The sequence below is a fragment of the Hylobates moloch genome, unplaced genomic scaffold (assembly GCF_009828535.3).
Source record: "Hylobates moloch isolate HMO894 unplaced genomic scaffold, HMol_V3 SCAFFOLD_30, whole genome shotgun sequence".
NCBI lineage: Eukaryota > Metazoa > Chordata > Mammalia > Primates > Hylobatidae > Hylobates > Hylobates moloch.
Window position 1 is genome coordinate 3,104,033 of NW_026652305.1, and position 27,848 is coordinate 3,131,880.

Here is a 27,848-nt window from a genome sequence, read left to right on the forward strand (position 1 = left end):
CAATTAAGCCTTTTTCCTTTATAAGCTACCCAGTCTTGGCTATGTCTTTATTAGCAGCGTGAGAACAGTCTAATACAGCATTCCAAGTCAAGGCATCATAATCTCTCATTTAGAATGCTGAAATTGTTTTCTAGCCAGTTCTCTCCCATTCACTCATACCTCTCCCAAACCCTTTCTCTTCTATACTACAAGTTTTATCCTTTGAAAATCCAAATCTCTCACCTAATTAAAATGCTTCAAGGACTCCACCATTCTTTAGATGATGACCAAAATCCATTACTGGACAACTTTTCCTGTGGCCCTGAAATAATTATTTATTGTTTTTTCTTTAATTTAAAAATGCAATTATAAATATATATTTCCAACCTATTTTTAAGTACTTGCAAGTTTTAACCTCTGCAGACATCAGCATTCTTACCTCTCTTCACCTCTTACTCTTACTGCATCAACACATTGAATTTCTCATGTGTTCCTTCTCACATGATCCTTCTTTCTTCAGGATGCTTGGACATGCTTTATTTTCTGAGTCCTCTGTTCCCTTGTACCTGCCTCTGATGTCTCATACTTGTGGAATTAACAGCATTTGAATAGTAAGTCAATAAAAAATGTTTAAAGAAATCAAAACAACATGCACTTTCTTGATCAGTCATGTCCTCTCCATATACGGTAAAAATCTGTCCCTAGACTAAATCAGATACACCTGACATGAATTCCCATCGTTCTCAGTCTGAAACTTCTATTTAAATAATAAATTAAATAATCATATTTAAATAAAAAATTACATAAATCATCATATTTAAATAATAAATTTCCCAAATCATCATATCTAAATAATAAATTACACAAATCACCTTCTAATGAGTTTTTTTCTGGCAAATACAAACTCTTTGAGATCAGAGCTAGATTTGTCTTTTTAAATATTCATCTTGTTTATTGTAATATAAACTTCTTGAGGAAAGAGATTATCAAAGCTTTCTTCTTCACTACAGTCTCTTAAAGAGCCTTATACTGTTCTTCACATATGGAAGTCTCTCAGTGACTATTTGCTGAGTGAAAAAATAAAACTAGATTCTTAGATACTCTATATTTTGGTGTCTCAAATTAGGAAATGTGAGTTTCATTTTGAGTCAGGAAAAGTTGGTGATCTTATTTTCCACTTAGGAGAAAAGGATGGGATCGTTTAAGAGCCAGCTTCCAGAGGATGACACATTGTGATCATGCTCTAGCTTCTCTGATGTGACTTGCAAGAGAAAGCTCAATAGAGCCTACGTTGTGGTCCAATAAAATGGTGCTGAGTTGCTCTTCAGGTCAACAGCACTTGAAAAATGCTATAATCATCACATAAGGGAAACCAGTGCTCCCAGTAGACATCATTATAATGCATTATTAAATGAATAATACAGAAGGCATCATTAAATGAAGATCTAGAAGGCTCCTCTAAAGGGCACTACCTTGAAGAGCAATAAGAATTAGAGAGCGACAAGTTACTATCTATGTCCACCACTATCTTCCTGTTCTTGGACAGAGTTTGTATTTAATTCATTTTCAGTTTGCATAAATTGATAACTTACTTTCTGTAAACGTGTTTGTATGTGTTTGAGTCCATAAAGTAAATTTTCAACTAGTGTTGGGTTCAACTGAGAAAGTAACATCTCTTGATGGGGGCTCCAGGCAGGTTATAACACATGAAAATAGGACTTATATCTCTTTAAGATAAATTATTAAATACTTAACAAGGTTTACATTTAGGTACTAGAAAACCTAATTTTAAAACAATTTTAACTGTATTTAACCAACCATTCTGATCAGCTATTTCAACATTATGGTATCTAATACTTCCCATACCGAATTCTAGTTACTTTTTTTTTTTCTAACTACAACTACATTTTCAAAATCCTCTACAATTCAGACTTGTATTTACCTAAGTAGCCTAGGAGAATAAGTTCAGACATAAGGTAGCCAAACTAAATATTGGTGGTTAAAAGAAAAGAGTTTATAAAGTTACATGCACACACACATACACATACACTGTGACGAAGATGAAATCGTTCTTTTTTAGTTTCTCCAAATTATATTCTTTTAAAAAATACGTACTTCTAAAAGATAAAAAATATTTTATTTGAAATGTAAGAATTTCCTCCAGCTTTGACAAAAGTTGTATTTTATAAAAGACGTCATCATTGAAAGATGTGAATATGTTTTAACCTTCCAGGGATGAAATGAACAGTAAAAAATAAAATATGTGCAATAAAACAGCATTGTAATTCTTACCTTTGATAAAACTAAAAGCTTTCAGAATTTTTTTTTAAAGCATGAATGTTTATATTCACTTCAGCCAGTTTTTCCTTCTGTAAGTAATTTAGAAAACATTCATTTTGACTGCTTCAAATTTACTTCTGTATGTACATGGCATTAGAATATATATTTCTGCTCTGAAGTATTTTCCAGTCATTATCTCCAAATGCCAGGTAATGATTATCACTTGGATGTCCTTTCTGCCATCTCAAATGCAGCATATCTTAATCATCATTATCTTCCTAATTTGAGTTTATTATTTCTGTTGAACACAATAGTTGCTTAAGTCACAATCCTACTTTTTCTAAGTCCTCTCTTTCACTAACTTTACCCCCATGCCTAAAATGCCTGAAGCCTTAGATGTTCTCTATGTTAAATACTCTTTGAAGCAAAGCAAGTTACAAATAATTAAACAAGCAAACAAATTTATTAAGTAAAAATAAAACCCGCCAGGCGTAGTGGCTCACACTTGTTATCACAGCACTTTAGGAGGCCAATGCGGGTGGATCACCTGAGGTCAGGGGTTCGAGACCAGCCTGGTCAACATGGTGAAACCCCGTCTTTACTAAAAACACAAAATTAGCTGGGCTTGGTGGCGCATGTCTGTAATCCCAGCTACTCAGGAGTCTGAGGCAGGAGAATCACTTGAACCTGGGAGGCAGAGGTTGCAGTGAGTCAAGATCACACCATTGCACTCCAGCCAGGGCAAAATGAGGGAAATTCCATCTCAAAAATAAATAAATAAATAAATAAATAAATAAATAAATAAATAAATAAAATTCATAATTATATTTTAGTTAACAAGAAGATGAACTTTAAAATATATATTCTCCTGATCAATCCTTCATAGTGACCTAGATTTATGTCTTTTATTCTTACCACACTTGATTCATTCTAACTGAGAGCATCACACCCGAACCACTCAAATACAATTTTCATCTTCTTTCCCAAATACCACTGATATGTTTATCTTAGTACAACACAAAGCGATTAGAAAAACAGACAAAACAAAGCAAACATACAAACAAACAAACAAGAAAATAAAGCAACTAAAACTAAAAAGGAAACAGCGGCAACCCTTTATTCACAGTTTTACTTTTGGTGGTTTCAGTTACCCACAATCAAGTTATAAATTGTGCTCTGTTCTGAGAAGGCTGATGAAATCTCATGCCATCTTGCTCTATCCTGCCTGAGACATGAACCCTCCCTTTCTCCAGCATCTCCATGCTGCCTACACTATCTGTAGGATGGTCACATAGTACCTATCTTGGTTATCAGATCAATTGTTGCGGTATCACAGTGCTAGAGTTCGAGCAACCCTTAGTTTACTTAATATGGCCCCAAAGCACAAGAGTACTGATGCTGGATATTGTTATAATTGTTCTATGTTATTATCAGTTACTGTTGTTAATCTCTTACTGTGCCTAATTTGTACATTAAACTTTATCATAGAAATGCATATATTGCAAAAAAGCATAGTATATATAGGGCTTAGTACTATCTGGAGTTTTAGGCATCTACTGGGGGTGTCTTGGAGCATAACCTCCAGGAATGAGAAGGGACTACTGTATGCTAAATTCATGCCACAAAACATATGCAATGACAGAGAATATCCAGCTTGGTGTCCTACCATCTCATTTTCTGCTGAAGCTTTTCACTGATTCAAACTTTTCTATCTGTCCTTCATGCTTGCGTTCTCCATATTTACTATAAAATATTTATCATTTAAGCCCTCATTTAAATGATAGTTCAGAAATTGTATCTAGCCTTGGACTCAGAACCATGTTATCTCCTGCCTGAATTTTTCCATTAATCATGATAATAGGGTCATCTACACTGTTACTGAGTTAGGATATTTCAGATATTAAAGTATATATTTTCTGGTGAGTGTATATTATGTATTTACATAAACTGTAACCCCTTTGAGGTAAAAAACTGGGACATAAAAGTTAAAGTATATTTATGTTGTATTTTCAGGTGAATGTATATTATGTATTTATATAAATTGTAACCACTTTGAGGTCAAAAACTGGGACATAAAAAGGTGTATGTTTTTGGTGTCTTTTTGGTATCACAAACAAGTCTTGTGTAAATGCATTTCATTTAGTATACTATCAAAAGAGATTACTTAATTTTCAAAAATTTAAATTTAATTTTTTTTTAAAATAATATAAACTACATACTTGCATTTGTAATAAATTAATCATATCTAATGAAGCCTATCACTATTAACAACTAGATACCCGGAACAAATACACAAAACTTATATGAATTAGGTGAGTGTTAGGATTACCGTGACTTGTATAAACAAATTTTCAGGACTGTCATGTAGGGAGAGAAAAACAAAGCAAAGAAAAACAATCTTGCTGAATCATGAAGAAAGAAATAAAGATTCAGGGAGGCTGAAGTAGTTCGAATTTTCAGGGTAAATTACAACAGAGAAAAGGATTATACAAGGACAGAGGTTTAGAAATATGGATAGTTACTAACTTATAATGGTTCGACTTAGGGTTTTTTATCTTTATAATGGTGAAAAAGCAACATTCATTCCGTAGAAACTGTACTTTGAGTACTCATACAACTACTCTGTCATTTAGTTTCAATATTCAATAAATTGCATGAACTGTTTAACATTTTATTACAAAAGAGTCTTTGTGTTTGATGATTTTACCCAACTTGTAGGCTAATGTCAATATTCTGGGCACATTTAAGGTAGGATAGGCTAAGCCATGAGGTTCAGCAGGTTAGGGATATTAAACGCATTTTTGATTTACCATATTTTCTATTTATGATGGGTTTATAAGGACAAAACAACATTGTAAGTCGAGGAATGTTTCATGCATAAGTCAATATTTCATACTGGATAGAGGAAAAACTCAACCTGATAAGGGAGTATACTGTTCACTGGATAAGTGATTCCTACTTTGCTAGGGAGACAATGACACAAGCTGGACCACAAAATGAAAGTCTTACATATCCATCTAGGCTAATTTTAATGTGACTATATTAATATTTTCATAAAAAATAAAAATTCCAGAACAAAGTTTGGATTTGGACCACAAGTATTGGCCAGGACTGTCTATGCAAGACATAGGTCCATGCTTGCCTAGAGGAGTGTAAGCCTCAAAGGAATCAACAATGAGAACAGGCTTAATGAAGAAGAAAGAGGAGGAGAAAGAAGAAGGGAAAGAAAAAGAGGAAGAGGAGGAAGAGAAAGACGGTGAGGAGGAGGAAAATTAGTGGAGAAAAGAAAAATAGAAGAGGAGAGAAAAGAAACCTAATATTAGGATGCCATAATGAAGACAGACCTCTAGAATAAGTGAGATATCACTGCCTTTTCCAAGTCAATCTGCTATTTCATGGGAATCTTCTATTCACAATTAGATTGAAAAATAGCTAATGATCATTAAATAGTTTTTTGATTATGTTGAATCAAATCAAATTTTAATAAAGAAGAATGGCAAAGATCATACAATAAATGTATTGCATATGAATAGCTACAAAAGGAAATGGGGAGATTTGCTCTGTAATAAGAGTTGCTTTTAAACATGAGAAGGGAAAGGAATTAAACGTATATTAAGGCCACCAAGGAATTTAACTAGGAGGAAAGTGGAACGTTAGGAGGAGCTTAATTTTAATTTCACATAAGTATCAGGTTTTCAATAGAAAAGCTGTTTAAAATAATAAGTACTGCCATGGAATACAGTAAAATTTTAGTCATTAATGTTTCCATTCATTTCTTTATCAATTAATATTTACGGAATGTCAGCTGATAACAAGAAATTACGAGAATAAAATACAGCAGTTTTGCTTCTCCAGAGTCTTATAGCTTGGTAGTGGTGATAATCACATACAACAGACATCCAGAAATTGAAATAATATATTAAATATATATATAGAAGAATATGCACAGTCACTTTGTAGCCAGATAGCATGGTGTCAATTCCAAGCTTAACCATCTGTTAACCTTTAGAGAAGTTAAAGATTCTTTTGAGCTTCTATGTCTCATTTGTATAACTGGGATGACAAAATTCATTATAAAGTAAAATGCTGAAAGTTAATGTGCTTTGCACAGAGACTGGGATATAGAAAGCAAAAATCAGTACCTATTTTATGGAAGAGAGAATCACTGATATGAATCTTGAAAGATGAGGAAAACTTTAACAAAGAAAAAAGAGCATTGTAGGCAGAGGAAGTACCATGGGCAAAGGCAAGCAGGAGTGAGAGCTCAGGATGCATTGAGAAATAGAACATATAAAATTATCAGAAAACTGTGAAGACAGCAGTCGTCTAAAATAGATGTACCATTTTGTGACAGCATGTATATAAAATAAAGTTCTCACAATCATAGTCTGCAACTCAGGCAAGTAATCGGAGAACATAAAAGTCTTCTTTTACGTTAGCCTAATATGTTGTTTAACTTAAAATATCGATGGTATGTTCAATTTGAAAAGCAAAATTTGTAAAGAAATATTAGCCAAGTCATGCATTAGATGCTTTGATATATTTCAAGAAATCTTAAACATATTCATGACATCATGCTTGGCAGAAATACTGTTTGTATTATTATATGTTCATCAAATAATTACATATTAGGATTAGAACAATCTGTATAACTTCAATGATGCACATTTAAAAGAACTCGATGCAACAGTTTACCCATGAAATGAGTATTTATGGCATTTACTACTCTAAGGTAACAAGTATTATAACAATAACCACCATTTCATGAGATTACTATATAACTATTTAATGATATATAATTATATATATGTATATACATATACATGTATTTATGTGTTTGTGTGTAAGACTGATAGTTATAAGTCACTATGAAAATATATATGAAAATAACCTCATATATATTTTAATTTCAGTATCTTTACTGAGTTTATGGTGGATAATTCAGGCATTCTCAATTTCATTCATTGCTATTTCTTCATTGCTCAAAACAGATCCTGGACTTTTGCAAGTGCCAAGAAATAGATGCTGAATGAACAACTCAATTATATAAAGAGGACTCATCCCTTAATTTACCACAAGTCTGATCCAGCATGACAATCCGCAGGTTCCAACCAATGCAGAATTAATGTATAAATGATGACCGATGTTCAGTTTAACTTCCTGCTGCATTTGGGAAATCAGCAGAATATGGGCATTTCTATAATAATTTCACATGCATTCCATAAAATGCTATCACTTTTACGTACTAATGTGGAAATTATTTCTGGACCCACAGGATCCCCTCAATATATTTTTAAAAATATTTGAATAGGATGATATCCATCTCTGGCTTGACATGTTCTCATGTGAGTTAAAATAAATTTGGGAAAGAAGGTCAAAGGAGGGAATGTGACAGAATTACAAAATAATAAATATATGTGAGTTCTGTGTTGTACAATACCCTAGTCCCGTTTAAGAAATGAACTGTTGATTCAGTGATGATTTTCTAAATATTAATAAATGGTATTCCTTTGGTGAGTATCTAAGCTACGTGGATTTTATTTTGCATTGTTATCTACTGACTCTTACAGAACTTTTGATTACAATCATTATACCACAAAATTGCAGATTCAGTGAACATGAATTTCCAGCATATGGCCTGAATGTTTTTTTTTTTTTTACTCCTTGTGTTTATTAACATACAAAATTGCTGATAAGAAAGAATATAGTCAGGAAATTCCCATGAGTTGGTTAGCAAGAAGTATTTAGAAACAGATGGAAAAATGGAAGAAAAATATGGACATTTGGCAATATTTTCATATTCCATTTTAGACATGCATACACACAAAAACTGATGGAAACATATGTTCACAGATATTAAATAATTTCTCTGACTTATACACTTCTACTTCCATATATAAGGAATAAAATAGGGAAGTATCACCCATAATAGAAATCAGTTTGACTAGTATCATATCATAAAGTATTCTTTCAGAGAGAAAACCCAGGCTTTTCGTAGAAGCTGAGACTGTAGAGTTTATGGGTGGTTCCTGAAAGGTGCCTGGGTGGGCTCTTGATGCATGACGGTCAGCAGCATCCAGAGCAAAGGTATAATTAAGAATCCAGAGACTATATTTCAAAAAGTCAAAAGTGATGGCTTGTGAGTGGGGACAGTCAAAAATATGGACATATTCTGAATTAAAATCTCTACAAATAAGGACACTAAAAAAATAGCAGATTCAGAAGGGCCAACAAGAGAGGAAACTAAGAAAGAATTGTTTCGCTGGGCTTCGTGGCTCACGCCTGTAATCCCAGCACTTTGGGAGGTCGAAGTGGGTGGATCCCTTGACGTCAGGAGTTTGAGACCAGCCTGACCAACATGGTGAAACCCTGTCTTTACTAAAAATACAAAAATTAGCCGGGGTCATGGCAGACACCTGTAGCCCAACTGCTTGGGAGGCTGAGGCATGAGAATCACTTGAACCCAGGAAGCAGAGGTTGCAGTGAGCCAAGATTGCACCACTGCACTCCAACCTGGGTGACAGAGTGAGACACTGTCTCAAAAATAAAATAAAATAAAGAGTTGTTTGAAATAATGTATGCAGTGGGAGAACACGTTATCCACAGAGTACTCATGTTCTTTCAAATGATATTCCAATTTCATGACATTCTTCAGAAAAAAATAAAATGTTGTCAATAAACGAAAGAAAATTTTGTCTTCTCCAAACAAAGTGAGGCAAAAAGGAAGAGGAATTTTTTCATCTATAAGAAAAAGTAGAAACAGAAAGTACTTAATATGCAAGAACGCATAGTCAGTGGCACACCAAATTAAGTCATTGTTTGACTTTCATTCAGACAACACAATCATTAGCTTTTGTGGTCTCTGTTAGGTTGACTGTCTTGCATATTAACTCAGAAGGATGCATTGGTTTGAGATGTGAAATTGAGATTATCTCCCTTTTGCTAATGATTAAGACGTTAAGTAATATGAATACAGAAATAGCTAAGGAGGACTTTTTTATTGTTCAGATAGGAATATGGATATTTTAAGATCTCATATCTATAGTAATAATTTTTTTCAACTGAAATGTTGATTTGCCATGTTGTAGGATATACAGCTGTCCCTCGGTATTTGCCAGGGATTAGTTTCAGGACGTCCTGCATATACCAAATTCTGGATATTCAAATCCTGCAGTTGACTGGGTAAAACCCCCCTATATGAAAATCCACCTATATGAAAAATATATTCGGCCTTTGTATATATGGCATTTACATCCCACAAATACTATAGTTTTGATCTGCATTTCGTTGCAGATGTGAAATCCTTAGATACAGAGGACTGGCTGTATTTATTGAAAAAAGTTCTGCGTGTAAGTGGACTCATGCAGTGTAACCCCATGTTGTTGAAGGGTCAACTGTATTTTTATTCATAGCAGCCAGCCCACATTGTGAGAATATACTGGTACAGAATAAATAAAAATTAATCAATGGAAAATGACCAAACTAATCAATCTCTTTTAATTTTGTGGGAGAAGTAAAACCAATCAGCCAGACAAACAAACAAACAAAAATACCTTTGTCTTTTTGGGAGAGCAATAGCTGCCAAACAAACCTGATTATCACTCTGACCTCCAATAGAATAAACCCGAATAGAGTAGTAGATTCTGAGCTTTCCTGGGTTTAACAGCCACTGTTTTGACTCCTTATAAAGGACTAGTAAGGACTTTTTGCTTTCAAATTTATTTATAAAATGCCTACACCATTGAGTTCAGGAACAGATCACTTGGTAAAGACCCTGGGCCTCACAAAGCAATGATGTCCCACTGACATTATCTCTCTGTCTTGTCTTGTAATTAGTTACTCTAATGGGTGATGAAAGCTTGATTTTGTTGCCTAGGATAATAAGAATAAACAAAAAGTAAAGGATATCTAAAATATACAATCTTTTGCCAGACAATACAAATTAGATATAAACTAGAAAGTGAAATGATCATACGCTGTATACGGGAACAACGTAAATGTAGATCATGAAGTCATTTGATGATAGTTCAAGCCAGGGCATACCTTCTTTAATATCTTTGTAGTTTACTCCTGTTGTATTTAATTTTTAGTGTCGGCTTTATATAATCATTAAGACTCTGAGAAAGTTACTTATTCAGTTATACTCTTTCACAACTCTCTAGATGTTGCCTAATTTCCCTACTTCTCTTTATTGAAAAATTATTGAAACACTTCTTGAAAGAGGTATCTATCCTCACTGCTTGCATATTCTTGCCTTCCATTCTTTCTTGAATCCATACCAGTGAGTTGTTTGTGCCTATTCCTCCACAGGAACTATTCTGATTGATATCAGTTCTGAGTCTTCCTGCATTTCAGCAGTTATCATTGTCAATGGTTTTTCAGATTCCCCTCTTGAAAAACTCTGCTCTTGGTTTCTAAGAATCCACACTTGCAGAGTCTTCCAGAGTATTTTTCAGTATTCTTTTATTATTCCTCTTTCTTACCTCTGAATATTAAGATGCCAAATGGCTCAGACTATGGACTAAACTTCTCTTGCTTATTTACACCCAGTTCTCAAATTTCATTTGACTGCTGATGATTTTCCAAAATGCATTAATAGCCCAGACCTCTCCACTTAAATCAAGATACATATATTTAATTCCATTGAATGAAAAATAATCTCAAAACAGAAATATTAATTTTACTAACAAAATCAGTTTTTTCCAAGTGTTTGCCATCTCAATTTATTTATTTTTGCTCAGTTAAGTTTTTCCATTAATTTTTTCAATACATGCTATGTTATCCAGTCAAAAGTATTTCTTTTGTCACTCTCTTCACCATCTTTATCCTGATATTTATACTTCAAGGCATTTATTGCTACTGTCACAATTTTATATTTATTAGTTTGTTTACTCTCCTATCCTTCATAGCACATAAACTTTGAAGTCAAAAGTGTTTGCTTTCTATTTGACTATTTCGCCATGCCTAAAACATTGGTAGTTGAGTGTTTTTCTAATAGAATGAATATACTCTACAGTTATATGCAGTTTTTACTCCTGCATATATAAGAATATCTCATATTCTGAGAGAATCTACCATTATATGATGTTGGTAGAATCAGGATCTGTAATGCAACTAGGGAAACTTTACTTTGTACACTCTCCTTAGATGACCAGTTTTTTATTCAAGGATACTGAAATAAAAGGAAATAATGAACAATTACAGGCTATTCAAGAAATCATTAACTCTGCAGAGAAAGTGTTAATTATGCCCAATTGTGTTAGTGGCCCTGTGAGTCTGGCTGTCTTATTAGTGGTAAAGAGCATCAGCTGTGTCTGCCTACAAAGCCAAACCTACTACCTACCTCATCAAAAGAGACTGCCCTATTTTTCTACCCCTGATTCTTAGTACACCTAAATCCTGCTGCTTATTTAAGTTCATCTGTCACTTAGAACATAGAACCCTGGTTGTTATACATGTGCTTCAGGAATCTTGAAATTGCAATTATTAGAAAGACCCCAACTCATACCTATGAAGTCAGAATTTCCATTTGAGTTCATATAACTCTCTCTAAGATTGGATTAAATAAATCTCAAAATAAGTATCTGGTCTACAATTCCGCTTTCAAACAAATATACTATTATTGTTCCTGTTTATTAAAGTTTAAGTGATTTCCTTAGACTTGCACAGATAATGGAAGGCACAGATGTTTATCTAGGACATAAATGTGCAAAGTGCTTTTTTACCCACAACTTTGTGAAGAATTTATCATTAATTCAATTTTAGTTAAAATTATAGAGGCTGAGCCTCAAAGAACTATGGGGAAGTTGCCTTGAGCTTACAGAATGTGTAAGTTGTCTTAATTTGATCTCAGGTCTTTTGCAAGCCCACTCACTCTTAATTCACCTGGAGTGAGTCAAGGCTGCTTATCTCCATCTCTTCCCAGCAATCACCAGCACAACTTAGGAAGAAAAATCTGAATTAAATCTTCAAATCTTGACATATACAATATTTTTTAATATCATTGGCAGTTTTTCCCCTAATTTAGAAAACTGAAACAGGCTCAGACTTGTTGAGTGAGAATTCAACAGCTTATTATTTCTTTGAGGCTATTTTCTTCCTAAAATTTCTGTCACTGTGGGAACTGAGCAGCATCACAAAATGCTGACATTAAACAAAGAGAGCCAATTTTCAAAGAGAGCTGTTGAAGTATTCTGAGGTAGGAGTTTCCTATCAGTTAAAGTCTAGAAGTTATTTCCAATTCATAGAGTTTAGTTCAAAGGAAAGAAATGTGCACTACTTAATACTAAGGGTAAGGGCAAATAAAAACATAATCTCATCAAAATTCTGAATAAGATAAACCTTCCACTACATTTTCTTTTATTAACTTCAAAATTATTTTTTCTGCTTTCATTTTTTTCTCTTCCTTTTAAACACCTCGGTTTCAGTGGTTAAAGTGATATAACATTTAACATGCTTGATACAGTGTCTAGCATAAAGTAAATTATCAATAAATATTACCTATTATTATTTTATTAGCCCTCATTGAAGAATATATTATCTCTGCTAAAAGCCAACTCTCTCAGAATTTTGATTAATAGTATATTAGTTCAATCATAGTGGTGTCATAATAAATAAAAAGAAGAGAACATAACAGGAGAGAATAAAACTTGATTTAAGCCATATTCTGAAGTTATTTATGTAACCAATGTTTTATACCATTATAAAATATTGGTATAATATTGGTTTATACCATTATAAAATATTGGTTATATAAAGAGTCACTTTCACTTATGGGTCAGGCTGATTGGATATTAATAAGCAATTAATTTCCTGTAATTTGGTTCATTAATCCACAAACTGACAGTGATATTTTTAGAATGACATTGTCTTAAAAATAGATCCATCACATTCATTTGAAAGGGAGAAAGGAAGGAAGACAGGGAGGGAAAGAAGGAGAGAAGGAGGAAGGGAGGGATGTAGGGAAGGAAAGAGCAAGGGAAGGAGAGAAAGAAGGAGGGAGAAATAGAAGTTCATACTCCAGAATGTATCTTAGGGGACTCCTCTTGCTTTCCTAGGCTAATTCTGTTTGCTATAGATTTGTCTTAAATTTGTATGTTTATAGTCTTCTGAAGAAGATTTGGATGATTAGCTATAGATTTAAATTCTACATGTCCTTTTCTCTAACCTCAATTAACCCAGAGCTCCAACACAGAAAATCAACAATTTGAATATTTATAATTGTTATAATCTAAAATAGTGTGTGTCATAATCTTGTATCCATCAGGTAAAGTCAACATATTAAAGTGGTAATCTATATATTTCAAAAGTGACTGGAAGCAGTTAAGATAACTATTTGAAACCCAGCTAGTACCAGACTTTTTAAAAACGAAGGGGTTAGTCAAGTTTTACTCCCATAGAGCCTTAGTCTCATTTCATGATTTAATTTTGTAGAGGGAAACTTAGCTATTGTTTACCTATGTCAACCTCAAAAGTTTAGGGAAATTTGAATGCAGAAAAAGATCATTGATTAGACGATAGAAACAATTGAAATTGCAACTAAGCTGGCATGGCGGCTTATGCCTGTAATCCCAGCACTTTGGGAGGCCGAGTTTGAGTGGATCACCTGAGGTCAGGAGTTTGAGACCAGCCTGGACAACATGGTGAAACCCCGTCTCTACTAAAAATATGGTGGCGGGCACCTGTAATCCCAGCTACTTGGGAGGCTGAGGTAGGAGAATCGCTTGAACCCAGGAGGCAGAGGTTGCAGTGAGCTAAGATCGCACCACTGCACTTCAGCCTGAGCGACAGAGCAAGACTCCAACACACACACACACAATTAAATTGTAACTAAAAGTAAATATATGTAGTTCTGCAGATACACAATGGCTATAAACGTGAAATAATTACTCTCTTAAATATCTTCCAAGATATATAACAAAAGATAAAAACAAGACTGTATTGCTTAAACATTTTCCAAAAACTGAATACAGGAAAAAATACATTATTTGAAAATATGCGCTAATGTTTACAAAACTGAGAAACTGGGACTGCTTGGGATTTTTGTACCTTTCATCACTGGCAGCATGATTCTTTATCCCATAAATCGTCCTACCTCCAAATGATATGTGCCTCATGGTCTTTCTTTTGCTATCACTTCCCTCCTACCTAGGTAGTTAGCACAACTTCAAATACCAATTCACTCTGACCTTGAAGAATTTCCCCTACTTGTCTTGCTTATAAAAAGTCATTATGGAACACTTTGGAGTAATCCCAAGTTTTAGACATAATGAGAGAGAACAGGTGCACAGAGAATGAGAAGAATTTATTATGCACATTACTGGATTTTTTTTGATAGAGTGAGTCTAATTGGTTAGATCCATCAAAATAAAGCCCAGTATCATATTAGAGGAATTATCTCCACATATTTTAAAAGGTGAAAAAAAGAGTATGGATGAGTGAGTTGTGCAAAAGTCTAGCAGTGTAATGTCTGTGAAGTGTTACTTCTGTATTTACTAATTGGTCTTGTGACTTTGGAATGTGACAATATTTCTGCTTCTATTTTTCTTAATGTGCTTGGTAAAAAGAAGGGATATGTGGTGAATTAAAATGGGTAACAACACAAATTCAAAATATGAGTTTTAATAAAGTAATATTATTAAATAAACAATGATTAGCACAGTTTTTCCTATGTAGAAATATGCTTCTCTAAATTATGCATATATGGGAAACCTGAGGAATTTCTATGTTTCTTTTATAATCTCAAATATTATGTTGTTACATAAATATGTATACCATAGAAATACATAATTTCAAATGCAATATATGAGAAATAATATAAAGGTATTTTTTGGCCACCTGCAACTCAGTTATGTATTTATCTTACGAAATAACCTAAAAGTATAAAACTATTTCATGAATAAAAACTTAGATATGCACAGCTATTAAAATTACTAAAATATTCAGAATTCATTTTGATCTCCCTTGAAGGTACACATACAATTTTATAATAAAATTGCTTTTGACTACCTAAAGATGATGTTTTCATGTAGAAAATTTCTTGTTAGAAAAATTAATGTTAATGAGTTTACTTTGAAAATGCTTAAATATTTAGTTATTAAGTAGACTTTTGGATATAATTTTCAGAAAACTAAAAATACAAAAAATTAGCCGGGCATGGTGGCGGGCGCCTGTAGTCCCAGCTACTCGGAGAGGCTGAGGTAGGAGAATGGTGTGAACCCGGGAGGCGGAGCTTGCAGTGAGCCGAGATTGCGCCACTGCACTTCAGCCTGGGCGACAGAGCGAGACTCCGTCTCAAAAAAAAAAAAAAAAAAAAAAAAAAAAAAAAAAAAAAAGAAAAAAGAATAGTGCATAGTGACCTCCTTGAATACATAAACTTGTTTGCATTAGTTGTTTTGATTATTTGTTGTAATAATTTTGTTCTCTCATCCATAAAGCCTAAGCAAAAATACAAAAGTTTTAACTTTTAAATAGTATTTTATTATTTTATATATATATACACAATAACAACAAAACCACAGAAACAAACATAGAATGTAAAAGTTAGATATACCTGAAGGAGCCCAGTGGCAAAAGCCAGGCATTGGTAGCTATCAACTGGTTCAGGTCCTGGCTCTGCACATATTTGTTGTATGATCTTGGGCCTCTTGCAAAAACTATCTACGCTTCGATGTTTTTTCTAATGTAAAAACATTGGAGGAAAAGTGTAATATTGATAATGCTTTCCTCATAGGGTTATTGTAAGTCTTAAATAATATAATCCATTAAGTGTGAAACACAGTGCCTGGGACATAGTAATCATTTAAAAAGTATTATTATTATTAGTCATTACATTTTACATACTCTCTTCATATTATTTGTCCAATAACTTTTTTACAAATAAGCAGCATTTCTTATTTTTATACATACAATCGTTGGACACCATGAAAATTAAAATACTTGCTCAATTAAAATAATATAAAGTTCCATAACTGAAGCCAGAATTTCAGATTGAAATATTTAAGAAATTTTCTAATTATCATTACTTTATTTATTCATCCATCCATTTATCTGGTCATTCATTTAAATGAATATTTTTGAGCAAATAATACTTCATTCTGTGTACTCTGATATGCTCTAGGAATAAAATGGATATAATGTCTGCTTAGAAGCAACGGAGGGTAAGAAGGAAGGAAAGAAGGCAATAAACCCATAATGTAAATGGGAAGTAAATGACAGGGGAAAAATGAAAAAGGGTTTTAGTAGGGTTAGCAAAACAAATCTAAGGAATTAGAAAAAGCAATCCCAGGAATAAAATTTAAGCTGAGATTTGATGAAGTTTACCATTAGAAGTAGCAGTATTAGGCCGGGGCAGTGGTTCACGCCTGTAATCCAAGCACTTTGGGAGGCTGAGATGGGTGCATTACCCGAGGCCAAGCATTCGAGACCAGCCTGGCCAACATGGCAAAATCCCATCTCTACTAAAAAAATACAAAAAAATTACCCAGGCATGGTGGCATGTGCCTGTAGTCCCAGCTACTCGGGAGGCTGAGACAGGAGAATTGCTTGAATCCAGGAAGTAGAGGTTGCAGTGAGCTGAGATCGTGCCACTGCACTCCAGCCTGGGCAACAAGAGCAAAACTCTGTCACACACACACACACACACACACACACACACACACAAAACAAAAACATAAACAAAAACAAAAACAAAAAACAAAGTGGTAGTATTAGTAATACTACTACTATAAAATGAAGTTTGTGAAAACTTCCCACGCTCCAGTATCTACGCTAGTAAGAAGCTGAATGGAGATTTAAACCAACACATTTTCAATAATATTCCTCCAACAATCGGAGACAGAAGTAGAACAAAGAATCCCATGAGTTCCAGGCAGAGGAAAAGATATGTAAAAGATAAGGAAGGGGCTAGTTTGCTTAGTACCCACTGAACCAGGTTAAGAAGTTTGAGTCTAATCTGTGAGTGAGAACATGTGGTGTTTGGTTTTTTGTCCTTGCAATAGTTTGCTGAGAATGATGGTTTCCAGCTTCATCCATGTCCCTACAGAGGACATGAACTCATCATATTTTATGGCTGCAGAGTATTCCATGGTATATATGTGCCACATTTTCTTAATCCAGTCTATCATTGTTGGACATTTGGGTTGGTTCCAAGTCTTTGCTGTTGTGAGTAGTGCCACAATAAACATACGTGTGCATGTCTTTATAGCAGCATGATTTATATTCCTTTGGGTATATACCCACTAATGAACAATGAGAACATCTGGACACAGGAAAGGGAACATCACGAACTGGGGCCTGTTGTGCGGTGGGGGGAGGGGGGAGGGAGGAGGGATAGCATTAGGAGATATACCTAATGTAAATGATGAGTTAATGGGTGCAGCACACCAACATGGCACATGTATACAGATGTAACAAACCTGCACGTTGTGCACATGTACCCTAGAACTTAAAGTATAATTAAAAAAAAATATATATATATATATATAAAGAAGTTTGAGTCTAACCTAAGGAGTATGGAAAGACAAAGTAGAATTTAAAGTGTAGGAATAATGATCTGGTTTGGAGTTTTGGAATGTTACACAGATTCCAAGGAAAAGAGACAAGTGGTGGACTATACAGAATTTGAGGTGAGGTATGATTGGATAGCACTTACTGATACTGAGATGAGGTAGGTTCTGGCAATGGTGGTAGAATGGGTAAATATTAATATTCAACAAAGAAACATAGAATCGATGTGATTCTGGAGTCAGGGATGACTCCTGGTTTAGATTTGAATAAGAACAGCATGATGCTTGAGCGAAATGCAGAGATAAAGGATTTAATTTTAAATACATTGAATTAAACATATATTTAAGCTCAGTAGGGTATTTGCTATTATTATGTTTACATTTATGATGATGGTGCTGGTGATGATGACAACATTTATTTGGAGGAAACTCTGTGCCAGGAACTGTTCTTCACATGCAAGTCGTCTAGATTTCCCATTGAGTAAAATAAACATGTTAAAAACATTATAATGGATATAACTCATAATACAGTGATTAGTCAGCCAATCAGCAAATGTTAAAGATAGATTTCTTAACACCAAGATAGTTCTGTGTTGAAGATGAAAGACGGTAGGAGCTTAAACTAGGCGATTAAACTTTTATGGTGAGGAGAAAACACAAAACAAAACAAAAAACAGCTGGGTGCAGTAGCTTGTACTTGTAATCCCAGCTACTCAGGAGGCTGAGATGGATGAATTGTTTGAAGCCAGGAGTTCAATACCAGCCAGGGTGACAGAGCAAGACCTTGTTTCTAAAAAGAATAAATAAGTAAATAAATAAATAAATAAATAAATAAATAAATAAATAAATAACATGGACTATAGCAGCAGTTAGCAACACCAATATTTATGGGAAGAATCCAGAAAGAAGCTTATGAGCATGAGAATGAGAAGCTGTGTATCCAAAGAGCATTTTAAAGTTAGTGAGTAAGGAACACTGTCAAATGTGTTTAAACACAAAGTTTTAAATGCTTTCCATTGGGGAGAACAACGGGTTACTTTCTAAACACTCGTTGTAGTTGAGAGAGAAATATAATAAAAGTAAGTTCAAACACTGATTCAAAAATTTAACCTTGAAGAGAAAATAATAAATCAGTATCTAGAAACCAAAATAGGGGTTCAAAAAGTTTATTTTTAGATGAGAAAAAAATTGAGCATATTTATTAGGTTGGTGCAAAAGCAATTGCAATATTTGCCATTAAAAGTAATGGCATGCTGGCCGGGCGCAGTGGCTCACGCTTGTAATCCCAGCACTTTGGGAGGCTGAGGCAGGCAGATCACGAGGTCAGGAGATCAAGACCATCCTGGCTAACACAGTGAAACCCCATGTCTACTAAAAATACAAAAAAAATTACAAAAAATTAGCCGGGCGTGGTGGCAGGCACCTGTAGTCCCAGCTACTCGGGTGGCATGAACTTAGAAGGCGGTGCTTGCAGTGAGCCGAGATCACGCCACTGCACTCTAGCCTGGGTGACAGAGCTAGACTCCATCTCAAAAAAAAAGTAATGGCATGCTACTGGGAAAAAGCAGATACCAAATAGTTGCTGTTTTACTGTGTATTGCATTGTTATAGAGGAATGCCTCAGGCTGAGGCATCATCGCTCTGCAGACTGTAAAAGAAACATAGCATCAGCATCTACTTCTGGTGAGAACCTCAGGAAGCTTAAAATCATGGCGGACAGTAGAATGCGGAACGGCCATGTCACGTGGCAGGAGAAGGAGCAAGAGAGAGAAGAAGGAGGTCCCAAACTTTTTTTAACAACAAGCTCTCACATGAACTTATCACTGGAGAGCACCAAACCATTCATAAGGGATCTGTCCCCATGACACAAACATCTCCCACTAGGCCCCACCTTCAACATTGAGAATCACGTATCAACATGCAATTTGGAGTGGGCAAACATCCAAACTATATAACTTGTTACTTTCTAAGACCAGTTCTCTGAATTGCATGTGTAGGGAGTGGTATTCACTAAGGCAGTGGTTCTCAACTGAAGATGATTTGGCCTCATGTCTGAAAACGTATGTCACAACTAGGGGTGGATGTTTGCCACGGGCATTTTGTGGCCAAAGGGTTGCTGCTAAACAATGTAAAGTGAACCCATTAAAAAAAATGCCAATAGCATCAAGGTAGAGAACCTGTACAGTAAAGGCACAGGTAGAGCCTTATAAAAGAGGAGGAGCTATTGTCCCAGGACAGAGAAGATGAGATGCTGCATCATTTGAAGAGGAAAGAATTGTTGAGGACATCTAATGACATTAATTGTAAAAATAGAGACAACAGCAAATAGCTTTTAAAGAGAGTATAGAAGTAGAAGGTTAAGGAAGCATGTGAAAATTAGCAGGTGGTCCTGAATGGCACTTAGGGTTGTTAATCTGATGTTTACTAGCAGTAGTCTTAAAGATATATATATATATATATATATACACACACACACACATATATACACACACACATATATATGTATATACATAAATTCAAAACTATTTAGCAATCCTGATACGTGATTTGGAAGGCTGGTAGATGGGGTTAAAATTGAATATTTTATGAAGAAATGAAATAGAAGCCTAAAGGACTGAGAGTAGGATAATCATATTGTAAAAGTTAAGCCATGAAGAATTAAGAAGAGGGAATAGCTGAAAGTTGGGAAGTCAATACTCTGGACATTATTGAACTGGTATATTGGGATTAATTGATATTGCTATTATTTAAATGTTATTAGCTTATTGATAACCATTCATCAGATTATTACATAAATCCACATGAAGTTTTTAAATTAAATGATTTATCAATTATTTGACTCATTTTGTACATTCAAATATCATTTTCTCACCCATGAAAAGTGCAGAATTATATAATTTAATAATACTGAAATAAGTGAAATTAAGTTTGGAAAACATATTATAGTTTTTAGCATACATATCACAAAAATCATCTAAACGCATTTTGAGTACTCATATTACATAATTTAGGCTTATCAAAAAAAGTTAAATAATGGAAAGAGAAGAACAAGATGAAATTCAGAGAACAGGGGAGTTTTGTCTTCTTTTGGGTTGCTTTAATTACAATTCAATATCTTTACAAAGGTAATTTGAAAAAACTGGGATTGTCAGATAGAGGGAGAGTATTGAAGTGTGATAAACACTTACCATGTTCAAGTGTTCTGTTAGAATGTCATTCAAAGTCTTTTTTTTTCTTTTGAAGCTTGAGTGTCACATATTTTCATTCCAGAAATACATATTTACTTGCTAGGTCTTTGATGTACATCATTGAGGTGGGGAAAATAATCCCCCTTACCCCAAAGGATGTTACATTCTTGCCAAGCAACATATAATAAACAGATAATGCAATTGTGTACATAATATGATATCAAATATGATCAACAATATTAAGGAATATAAAGCACACTAAGGAGACAGATAACAGAGTGGGACCTGCTGTTTTACAACGGATGGTCAGAGAAGGACTTTGATGAGGAACTTGATTCCTCTGTTTTGATGATGGGAAATAAGAAACTGCCTATAGGTTCATGATAGTCCCTTTTAACTTTCTTCTATAAAGCTACAAAGTTTTTCTGTTTATCTAGGGCCACAACTTGATAGTCTCTTTTTTTTTTAGATATTAAAATACTTGTCTGGGTGTGGTGACTCACGCCTGTAATCCCAGCAATTTGGGAGACTGAGATGGGTGGATCACTTGAGCTCAGGAGTTTGAAACTAGCCTGGTCAACATGGCAAAACCCCATCTTTACCAAAAATACAAAAATTAGCTGGGCATGGTGGTGTGCACCTGTGGTCCTAGCTACTTGGGAGGCTGAAGTGGGAGGCTGGCTTGAGCCTGGGAGGTTGAGGTTGCAGTGAGCTGAGATGGCACCACTGTACTCCAACCTGGCTGACCGAGTGAGAGCCCATCTCAAAAAAAAAGCCTCTAACTTCGTTAATATTAAATAAGAGACATGCAATTATTTAATTGCCACCATTTGATTTTAAAATTTAGATTACTCTAAGCCAGTAGAAGATATTGAAAAGTAAATGTATTTAAATGAATATTGTAAAATATGAGATTTGGCAGATAATCTGATGATGGTCCTAGCAGGTGGTGACATAAATGAATTCTCCTTGCAGAAAAGTACATTCTTAACTATCATTTGTCCTTAGAATTCTATTATACTATGAAAAGTGAGAATAACCCTCTTTGGACAAAGAAAATGGTTCTTACATAATTCTTCATCTTCAGAAATGGCATCTGTATTTGGAGTTATTATGTAACCAATATGAATACATAAATAAACTTTAAAAATTATGATATACATTTTCAAAAATAATGTACAACATATAATAAAAACATTTTTCCCTTCTCAGTTAATTTTGTTAGCCAAAGTGAATACACATTTTTTCCTATAACAGAATAAAGTGAAAAGACTAAGAGAATGACAGAATACAATACAATCGACCAGTATAAGAGTTCTCTCTGGCTAAGTAGGGTTAACTGTGTATGGGAGGTATAACAGCAAAACCATTGTGTTGCTCATTTAGGAATTAAAAATATATAGAATGCCTTCTATGTGCAAAGCATGGCAAGAGTTACTACTTATACATTGGCATATGTATAGTCCTTATTTTCATAAATTTTATATATTTCTTTTTTTTTTTTTTTGAGACAAAGTTTCGCTCTTGTTCCCCAGGCTGGAGTGCAATGTCATGATCTCGGCTCACCACAACCTCTGCCTCCTGGGTTGAAGCAGTTCTCCTGCCTCAGCCTCGTGAGTAGCTGGGATTACAGGCACGCGCCACCACGCCCAGCTAATTTTGTATTTTTACTAGAGGCAGGGCTTCTCCATGTTGTTCAGGCTGGTCTTGAACTCAGGATGTCAGGTGATCTGCCCACCAAGGCCTCCCAAAGTGCCGGGATTACAGGCATGAGCCACCGCACCCGGCCGATTTTATGTATTTCTAAGTGCAAAAGAAAAATAAGAAGATAATTTAAACTGGTATGTGAACAGCTTTAGTATATACTTTAAAATATATGTTACCTCTAATATGGTTAAATGATGTGTGTGTGTGTGTGTGTGTGTGTTTCTAGAAGTTAGATATAAGATGGTTAATACAAGCTAGAAATGATACTGCCCTGGATGTTCATAGTAGCAGTAGAAATGGAAGGAAGTACAAGGATTGCAAAGATATTTTTGAAAACTTGTTCATAGAGGTAATAAGACTCAGAGATAATAAGGAATCAGGGATGAGTTCTAGGTTTCACATTTGAGCACATGATATATGGTTATGCATTTAATTAAACAGGGAATAAAAAGGAAATGGAAAAATTTTGGAGATGAGGACAAGTGTCGTTTTAGTTTTGAAATACTGTATGTTCATTCATAGTGACAGAAAGGAATGGGCTGAAGGACTTGGAGTAGGCAGTGGAATCTTATGGGCAAGGAACTCCAGAGGTGCAAAGGCTGGACACACAGAAGCTCACTGGTACGTGACTGAATTTTAGCCATTTTGCTTCCAGGGTCATCTGTGTAATCCTTCAAGGGCAAAATGCTCATTTCTAAGGACCAACCAAACCAAATTAATCAAGCCTCCCAAGGTTATCCAATAAAAGTTTCTTAGTTAGGGATAGGAACAGCTAGCTGCCCTTAAGCACTTAATCGCCTTGGAACTAACTGTGAGTTGTGCTGTGAAAAAAGTTTTTAAAGAGTCCGTTGCTAAAAAACGTTTTTTCCCCAAAACATTGAAATCTGAATTTACGGTAATGTAAACAGTAAAATTTTGATGTCAGACTTGCCGTTTTCGCTACTCTCCAACGAGTTCAGGCTTCTGTAGTTAGCTCAGTATGCACTTTTACAAGAATTACCTTCCAAAGTCAAAAGAATACAAATAGTTTAAAGGGGTTTATTCCTCGAGAATATTTTTACTCTTATCCGCATTTGTTTCAAGTTTTAACTTGTATGAACCTCTCATAAAACAACTGGTTTTTATGAATACACTGATAAGTACAGCTCATTCCTGTTCTTGCCACAGCAAAAATTCAGCTGCTCAAGGCTCCTGCTGGCTCCATCAAAGATTGAACGTCCACTTTAAATGCCCTTACATTTTTATCCATTAATTTATATTTTCTTATCTCAAAGATTTTTCCGAGGGAGCTTTTCTTGTCTGTGTGGGCAAAAGTGAACAATCATATAGCTTTCAAAGACCACCATTCTTCATCTTTCTGAATTGTCTATTTTACCAGAATAAAAATTTATTTGATAATAGAATCTGCTTCCGCAAAGCATGATTTCACAACGCTGTTAAGTGTACCTTTAAAAGTAAGGAAACTCCACAAATTACAACTAAATGATCAAACAGAAAGACAATATAACAAAATAGGATAATAATCTTTTTTCTTCAATACAATTTTACACAGCCAAACAATTGGTAGAACATGGTTTGAATCTCTATGAGGATTCATGGCCAGGTTCCACTATTAATATGAAGTAGAAAAAAACAAAATGAAATTATTCCTATTATCTTCTTTCATAAAACAGTAATTCATTTAAAAAGCCTCGTGTATATGATGTGCTCTCCAAATATGTTCTTCATTTTAGCTATGAGATTGTCCATTTCCCAGCTGAAAAATACAGATTCCGATGTTAAACCTTGCCACGTCCCTAAAAACTCTATTGGCTTTGTAGTTTAGAGTAACTCCAGGCGAACTAGATTGCTGGACGTGTTACAAATAATATTGCTTTTATACGTTTGACTTAATATTGAGTATGCCTACTAAGTGGGGAGACATAAAGGAAATCCTAAGAAAAATTTATGTGAATGAGTGTATTTTTATTTCTACTTTGCAAAATTGCCTTAGATTATAAGCTTCTTATACATTTTATTTCTATGATTTATTTGTGGCAGTCAGCATACATAGGGATTTGACCCAGTATTAGGGAGAATAAAGATGAAGACTTACTTTCAGTTAAATACTTGAGTAGTTAAATGCGTGGGGTGGAGTAACACCAATTTGATAAATGTGATATTTTAGTAAAGGCAGAAAAGAAAATCTACTATAAATTACATATTATGTATCTATTTTTGTTTTGAAATTAAATCTCATTTTAAACAAAATATAATCACTTTAATTTGGCAAGGTTATATTGAATTATTAAAAAATCTGTACTTATGAGTATATATTAAATTATTTTACTATATATAAATATATATTCTATTATACATTAACATTATATATAAATATGTATTAATATATTATATATATTAAAAAATATATACTTATGAGTGAGATAGCTTTTCAAATGTCTATGTGATTTTTTGTAGATAACAAATTATTCGGAGAAGATGACTTAAATTATTCAGGCAACACATCTTGGTTATGTACATTATTTGATTTATCAAATAATTGTCAATAGTTAATTTGTGCTATATAGAACTGACGTTAGACCTACAGGTTAAAGTAATATTCATGCCCAATAAAATACTCCTGAGCTAAGTATGCTATAATGGTATGAAAGATGACTTGGCAGATTTTGAGACACAGTAGGTTTCATTTGGCAAAGGAATATTCTAAGAATGTTTTTTCCCACTCCCAATGGCTCTACCAAGTCCGCTCATTTCAATTCTGAGAGTTTCAAAGTTGAGTTTAAAAAAAAAAGACCTACTTGGCAGCTGTTGCTGTTACTCTGTCAAATAACTCACCCATTGTCTAGCTCTCAGTGGGGGTTATGTGGGAGGTCCCATAGTTTCTTTCCAGCTGTTACTTAGTCTTGGATAATGTTTTTGGTTCTGTACAACTCCCAGCATGCAGTCTGCTCCTGACAGCCTCAATAAAATTCCATTTAAGCAAAATGAATTAAAAGTTGGTATAAACAAAGTTTAGAAAAAAATAATTAAGAACTCTCTGAACTGGCTCATGACTTGGAAGTTTCATCTTAAATAAACCTGTCACCTTGCAGGAAAAATACTACAGGCAGATTTGCAGTAGCCTGATCCTACCTTTTGCTTTTCTGAGTTAGAAGAGCTTCTACAGAAATATCTGGAGCTTAAGAGTTGGCAGCATCTGTTCAGTATGATAACAGTAGCAGCCTTCTTGGCGGCAGCCTAAACCCTAAAATCCCCAAATATACCCAAGACTGAGAATCAGAGAAAAAAGATTGCATTAAACCCTCGTTTTCAAACCTTCCGAAAGTAATCACATCTGAAAAAGAGCTGTACCCAACTCTCCCTCCTCTGTCTCTCTCTCTCTCTCTCTCCGACCCCCCTACACACACCATAAAACTTACACACACACAGTAGAGGGAAGATGAGCTGGTATAGGACAGTCAAATGCAAAGTGAAAATAAAAAGAATAGAGTGTGGTTTTGGAAACTGACTAAAGGGGACCCAATGGTTATTTACTGAATTAATCAATGAAATGACTTTTGTATATTCAAACCAACATTGGATGAGTTATATGCTTATAAATATATATTGCCTTGAAACCTTAACTTTCAGCGACTTTCCCTATTCCTATATTAACATAGCTAATTTTTGTTTTCCCTTACCTGTGCTGCTAATTATAGCGCCAGATAGCCTGGGCTTTAATCTCAGCTGTGTTCCTTATTTGCTGCCTCATTCTCTCACATGTAAAATGAAGATAAGCTAAATAGCCATCTCCTTGGTTAAAATAGTGCTAAGCACATCATAAGGACATGTAAGTGCTTTTTATTATTATTCCGCAATCATTTTTACTAGAAATTTCTGTTGTTCACTGATATCCTATGCTTAAACGAAAACATCAGCAAATGAGCTACGACTGGTCAACTACAGACACATCCTATTGTTTCCCTCTAAAATGATGCTTTTGTTCAAATAAATTGATTGACCTATTAAAATGGAAACATTTAAATCTTTCCCAAAAGACTAATGTTTTCTGGATGTTACATCTACATAAGCACTGACAAAAAGCAAGGCTTTATTTCCTCTTTTTTTATTACAGCATTCATGAGTGACATACTAATGATTGTAGATTTTTTAAAATGTAAAATAGGGGAACATCTTAAAATTTATCAAGCTCTAAGTACCAAGGTCATTGATTTCAAAGAGAAAAAAAATGTCTTCTGAGAATAAGAGATTAAAAATTACTCTAGGGCCAACGTATATAGAATTTAAAAAATAATTTACGATTCATGGCTTTGGGCTATTTTTAAAGTGTTTTTTTTATTTTTTTCATTGTTCTGTCTATTGGACTATTTAGAAACTGTTGGATGGCTCAGAAAAGGCCAGTTTCCTAAAAAGGAGGCTGATTGTATTTAATCAATATTTTAGTTATTCTCAGTCAACTATATTTTTCAATTGCCTTGGTTATACCAAAAATTGACATAGAAAGACTATACAATATCTAGGAATAAGGAAATAGACATAGCAAAATTATATTTTAAGAAGTATTTTCTAAAACAGAGGATATAAAGAACATAAATACATTGAAAAAAAATCCCCACATTAAAGCGGACTCTATTGGTTATCTTTGTCTAATTTGTTTCATAGGATGTGATTTAGGGTTTGAAATATGAGGAGAGGATAATGACCATAATTGATATCATTGTTGCTAGTATTAAAATAGTAATATTTATTATTGATATGACTGGGACTAAAGCCAGCCGTCTGATCCTAAGAACCCAGGGAGAAGTGTTCCTTCTCTGTGCTTTCTGGCCGGCATGGAGGAACATATACCTGCAGGAGCAGTTAGTTTCTGGTCTCCGGGGTCCACACAAAATTCTGCAGAGGGTTAGGTGGGTAGCCTGCCCTCTCCTGGCCTTCTAGGCTGCTGTTTCCTTGTCCGCAAGGTGACCATTTCCTGACACTTCCATTTAGGCTTCATATTCTTTGTTTCTTCCCTCAAGTTCACAAAAGCTTGATTTGATATGCTCCATTTGTAAGCAAAATATCTGCATGTTGGGAAAGAACACAGAGTAGCTTCAGCACTTTGAACCAGTGAGGCTTGTGATAAAGCCTTCTTGATAGCGTGACTAAATATCTGTTTGCCTGCTTGAAAATGTTGTAGAACAAAAAA

General features: G+C 34.4%; 1 long non-coding RNA gene across 1 annotated transcript; it reads right to left on the reverse strand.

Moving 5' to 3' along the window:
• Positions 1-417: 417 nt before the first annotated feature.
• On the reverse strand, positions 418-27,691 carry LOC131382486 (uncharacterized). The gene is made up of 4 exons (XR_009212006.1): positions 27,509-27,691; positions 18,463-18,555; positions 15,812-15,937; positions 418-564 (listed from the first exon to the last, which is right to left on the reverse strand). It is a non-coding gene; the product is annotated as an uncharacterized LOC131382486 (long non-coding RNA).
• Positions 27,692-27,848: the final 157 nt, after the last annotated feature.